Here is a 6,197-nt window from a genome sequence, read left to right as displayed (position 1 = left end):
TGGTTGCATGCAGCAAGAAGTAACTGTTCAGGCCAGTGTCATAGCTCAGGGGAGGCCAGGGCTCAGGAGCAGACGTGTAGGTGTCCTGGAGTGAGTGGATACTTACTGAGTGCTGGAAAGTGTGAAACAAGGGCCCTTTGTGGCTCAGCTTTTTGGACACTTGAACAGTTTGAGGAGGACTATTAAAAGGATATATAGTCGCCTGCTACGCAAGCGCAAAGACCCGAGTTCGAATCCCGGTACCAAAAAAAAAAAGGATATATAGGACGCCTGCGCAGTCCCCGGTGGAGTGGCGGCGCCTCTCGAGGTCGAGCCGACGCGGCTCTCTTAGGCTGCGGGCAGGAGGATAGTGTAACTCCCGCGTGTGTAACATCTGAAGAGATTTGCTGGATGTGAAAAATAACTTTCCCAAACCACCTTGGTGTTGTGCTGTGTTTGTTGGGACGATGTTTGGGAGACTGAGTCTTCCGCAGCTGCTTTTTGCTGGCATAGTGGGAATTCCTGGAGGAATATATATTTATCAACCAATATTTGAACAATATTCCAAAGATCAAACGATGTTAAAAAAGAAGGTGGAATTAACAGAAGAATCAAAAGAGAAGAGAAGTTAATGCTACATGGAGTTGAATTGTAATAACTGCATAAAGTTCAATTGGACAACATTCACAATAAGGAACCTAGCAAAAACTTAGATATGTATTTTAAATATAAATAAATCATATATAATGATAAAAAAGGATATATAACTAGTATACCATAGCTATTGCCTATTTTAAATGCCCCCCACCATAGTACTGGGAATCAAACCTAGGGTCTTCACACTGAGCTATATCTTCAGTCCCTTTTCATTTTTTATTCTGAAATAGGGTCTCACTAATTTGCCTAAGCTGGGCTTGAACTTGTGATCTGCCTGCCTCAAACTCCTGGGATTACAGGCCTGTGCTACCACATACAGCACCCTATTGCTTATTTTGAATCATCAGTCTTGCTAGACACAGACTGATTTGTCGGCAGATTCCTGCCAGAGAGTTAGCAAGACTTGGACAGGGAAGTGACCTGAAGCCAAAGAAGACCACAAAAGAAGAGAGTGTGGAAGGACTTGTAGAATTTCTAAATGGAAAATAGAAAAGGTGCTTTTGATTAGGTAGGTCATGTGTGGGGGTCAAGGACACTGAAAGGTAGAAAATGCCAGGTGAGGAAGTTATCATTTATTCACAAGATTTACATCCCAAACTGCTTGACCCCTGCTATTGGGACAGCAGTTCAATAGTTGTCAGAGGGTAGGCAGAGGAGTGACAGGGTGAAAGAAAACTTTGCAGAGAAGGCTCCAGGAGGCCACAACCCCTCACAGATCACACAGGAGCTCCTACACTCCAGCCAAGTTGATAGCTGCCCAGGAGAGAAAGCTTGGATTTCTCACCCAGTTACCAAGCACAGCATGGCTCTCAGGGGAACCTGGGCCACCCTAAATGGCCATTCCTTGGAAGTCCAGGACTATGGGGGGTGGGCAGGATGGAGTAAAGCCCAAAGGAACCCCAGTAAAAGGGGTAGAGAGAGAAAGAGAATATGGAACCGGGAAGTGGCTCTTAAACTAGGCAAGAATCCTGAATCAAGATGGTCTACAGCTATTTGCATATAGAATTATCTCTATATTATCATTTCTGATGACAAAAATAAGGTATTTTTTCATGAAAAAAGTTAAAGAAGAAAGTCATCCATAATCTTACCTCCATATATTTAAATATATTTCCTTCCTGTCTCTTTTTCTGTGACTATAGTGATCAATAATATATTTACAAATACATAGTGAATATAATAGTTCACTATTATTGTTGTTTAATTAACATTTCTTGGATGCTTACCAGGGCCCGGTACTGTTCTAAACTGTTTATAAATGCTGACTCATGCAATTTTCATAAGAGCTCCATGAAGTATCAACATTATTATGCCTATTTAGCAATAAAAGAAATTAAGGAACAGAGAAGTAAGGAAATGTGTTCAAGGGCACACAAGTAGTTAGTGGGGAGATAAGAATCAAACCCAGGTCTGACTGTAGAGCTTACAGTTTTATTCAATATGTACACTATTCCATAATAGTTTTGCCTTAAGACAGCATGAAATATTATCTTGTGTGTACTTCCCAGATCATAAAAGTTTACTTAGTTATTTTCTCATAATTCCTTATAATTCTTTGATCCTCATCGACCCTTGTTTATTCTAGAATCCAAGAACAAGGAACTACTTGAGTTAGTAGTGAATATACTAAATTTATGTTTAGTAAATATAGATTTAATTCTATATGTTTAGTTGATATATCTATATATAAGCTATATAATTATTTAATATATCATATTCTAGAGTATTCAAAACCAGAAACTCTACTCCATGACTGAAAGCAAGTAAACATTTCCATTGTTTTCTCAAATTCTGCCTCTGCTCCTCATCCTCAGGGATCTATTCATTTACTTGGCCCGGAATTTCTGAGCACCTATAGATCCCAGGGCTGGCTGGGGAATCCAAGGCACACAGTTCTCTAAGGCAGACAAAATAATTCACATGGTGAGCAATGTTGGGGGGAGTTAGAGAGAGATAAGCTAGAAGAGGCTCTCAGAGAGAGGATCTCTGACCTTAGTCCTAGGGAAAGGAGGGAAATCCCAGCACAGGGAGCAAAATGTGCAGGGGTATATACAAGGGAAACATAAATACACACACAGGGTGGTTGCTGGTATTGGAAAGGGAGCAGAGAGAGGATGGTATGGAAGGGAAAGAAAACAGCACCACATAGTTAGATATTAAAACCCAACTATGGGGATTCATTGGGCAAGGGCATTAAACAGGCAAAGAACAGGCATATTTGCATTTTGGAAAGATCATTCTGGCAGAGCAAACACTGCAGGGACAAATACTCGAGGCAGGAAGACCAATTAGGAAATTGATGCAGGAATCTAGGGACGAGAAAATGGCGGCCAGAATTAGGACATGGAGCAGTGGGGATGGATAAAAGGGAACACAATTCTCCTTTTTAAAATGCAACTAAAAAGTCATATCCACTAGGCATTATCTTAGTCTTTTCCTATTGCTATAATAAAATGCCATAGGCTGATAATTTATGAAGAGCAGAAATATATTTTCTCACTCTCCTGGAGGCTGGAAATCTAAGATCAAGGTGCTGGCAGATTCAGGGTCTGTGGGGGCTGCTGTCTGCTTCCAAGATGTCACTTTGAATGCTGTATCTTCACATGACAGAAGGTTGGAGGGGAAATAAAAGACTGAACACTGTGTGAAGTCTCTTTTACAAAGACCTCATACACTAGGGCTCCATGCTCATGACTTAATCACCTAAAAGGTCTACTTTTATATTCTAACACATTGGTGATTAAGTTTCAAAACATGAATTTTGAAGAGGACGTAAACATTCAAACTATGGTAGATGAAGACTGGATCTTGGTGGTAAAGAAGGAGGAAGAGGGCTGAGAATGTGGCTCAGTGGCGCCACGCCTGCCTGGCAAGTGCAAGGGCCTGAGTTCAATCCCTGGTACCACAAAAAAGAAAAAAAAAAAAGGAGGAAGAAAGGATGAGCAAGGCTTTTAACCTGACCATTGAGTGGACAGAGGTAGGCGATAGTACTCTGTACCAAGATAGGGATTATCAGTACTAGTATATGAATTTTAGTTTTGTAAATATTAAAATTTAAGTATCTAGTAAGCAATCAGAGATATGCCTCTGGAATCTATGAGAGAAAATCATATTGGGATTATGGAGTTTAGAGCCAGAAGTATTTGGATAGTAACTAAATGTGGACTTCTGGAAGAGATCATCCAATGACAGTGTATAGACTGAGAGATGGAATTCTGGGAGATACCAAAGTACATAGAGTGGGCAGATGAAGATGGTTGGTAGAAAAGACAGAATGAGGGCCAGGGATTTAGTTCAGTGGCGCCACACCTGCCTGGCAAGCCCAAGGTCCTGAGTTTGATCCCCAGTACTGGAAAACAAAAACAAAAATGAAATGAGGCCAGAGAGATTGAAGGGGAACCAGGAGAGACGGATGCTCAGAAGTCAGACAGCAAGAGACCATAGTGTCAGATGAACAGATTGCTATGACTGAGCCATGAAGTGGAAGAGAAGGATGGAGGGAAATTTGAAAATGTTTAAATAACAGTGGGATAGAGTGTCTGGAGAAGTTGTTGAAGACAGAAGAGACAAAAAGCCCCCAGACTGTCTTGTTTGGTCATGATGATGATATGGTTTATTAATCCCTACTATATGTCCAATACTATGCTATAGATTTAGGTAGTTTTTTTTTTTGTATGGGGGATTGAGGCAGGCACGGTGCCACTGAGCTAAATCCCTGGCCTAGTTTTAGGTAGTTTTAAGAAGAATTTTGTTATGGAAATTTTCACATAGGCACAAAAATAGAAAAATAATGTAATAAAATCTCGTGTGTTCATCATATTTAATAAATATTAACATTTTGTCAATCTTATTCCATCTAAAAAAGAAATTTAAATACATTAGGCAAAGAGATTGGAAAACTCATTTTTAAAAATAAATGCCTAGGTCATAAAATCCATCTTAACAAATTTAAAATACAGAAGTTTTATAAAGTATTCTCTCAGACCATAAAGGAATTAAATTAGAAATCATTAACAGAAAAACAGTTGGAAAATTCCACCATGGACATTAAACAACATACTTATGAATAGCACACAGTTGAAAAAGAAGTCTCAGAGAAATTTTAACAATATTTTAAACTAAATGAAAATGAAAATACAACATCAGCATTTGTGGGATGCAGCAGTAATAGAGCTTACAGGGAAAATTATAGCTATATATATATATATATATATAATAAAAGAAGAAAGATATAAAGTAAGTAGTCTAAGCTTCTACTTTGTAATTTTCTTTCTTTTCAGTATAGGGGATCAAACTCAGGACCTTGCACTTGCCAGGCAGGCATGGCGCCGTTGAGCTACATCCTCAGCCCTCCACTTTGGGAAATTAGAGAAAGAGCAGTTTATAGACATCAAAGGATAATAAATGAATGTTACAAACAAATTCTATGCCTAAAAATTTGATAATTTAGATAAAATGGACTACTTCCTTAAAAGATACAAACTATTAAAAGTCACACAAGGAGAAATGAATAATCTGAATAGGCTTGTATCTATTTAAGTCATCCAGTGAACCATTAACAACCTTCCAAAACAGAAAGCACCAGCTCAAATGAGTTCTTGGATGAATTCTACCAAGTATTTAAAGAAGAAATCCTAGCTGGGTGTGGTGGAGCATGGCTGTAACCCCAGCATTTGGGAGGCTGAGGCAGGAGGATTGCCATGAGTTCAAGGCCATCCTGGGGTTTCATAGTGAGCTCAAGGCAAGCCTGGACTCATGTTCATGGATTAGAAGACTCAATATTGTCAAGATATTAATTCTTCTCAACTTGATCTATAGATTCAATTCAATTCCAATCAATATTCCAGCAAGTTATTTTGTGGAAACTGATACTAAAATTTATACAGAGAGAGAAAAAACTCAAATTAGTCAATTCAAAGCTAAAAAAACAAAGTTGACACTACCTGGCTTCAAAACTTACAATAAAACTAAGTAATCAAGCTTTATATTTGTCAAGACAATATGGCATTGATAAATAGACAAATCAATGGAAGTGAAGAGTCCATAGACCCATACAAATATAGTCAACTGGTCTTTGACAAAGGAAAAAAGACAATTTAATGGAGAAAGAATAGCCTTTTGAACAAACGGTTCTGGAAAATTGAACATTCACAAGCAAAAACAAATATAAAAGTGAACAAATGCCAGGAATTTAGCTCAGTGGTTCCACCGAGTGCCTCGCAAGCGCAAGGTTCTGAGTTCAATCCCCAGTACCCAAACAAACAAACAAAACAAACAAACAAACAAAAACCCCACAACTAATTTCAACACAAACCATATACCTTTTACAAAAATTAAAATAGGTCATAGTTCTAAACAAAAAACACAAAACTATAAAAATTCTAGAAGATAAGAGAAAATGTAAGTCACCTCGTTTGACTATAACTAAATTTTTAGACAGACTATCAAAAATACAATTCATGAAAGAAAACATTTACAAGTTAATAATTTGGGCTTTATTAAACCAAAACATTATGTTCTATAAAAGACACTATTCAGACAATGAAGTGACAAACCACAGA

General features: G+C 38.2%; 1 pseudogene; it reads left to right on the top strand.

Moving 5' to 3' along the window:
- The first annotated feature begins 355 nt into the window (after positions 1 to 355).
- LOC110347843 (protein PIGBOS1 pseudogene) lies at positions 356 to 617 on the top strand (annotated as a pseudogene).
- The last annotated feature ends 5,580 nt before the right edge of the window (positions 618 to 6,197 follow it).

The sequence above is a fragment of the Heterocephalus glaber genome, unplaced genomic scaffold, assembly GCF_053883595.1.
Source record: "Heterocephalus glaber isolate CG9 unplaced genomic scaffold, H.glaber_assembly_v1.0 deba00001497, whole genome shotgun sequence".
In the NCBI taxonomy this organism is placed as follows: Eukaryota; Metazoa; Chordata; class Mammalia; order Rodentia; family Bathyergidae; genus Heterocephalus; species Heterocephalus glaber.
This window is presented reverse-complemented; position numbering and strand designations above follow the sequence as displayed.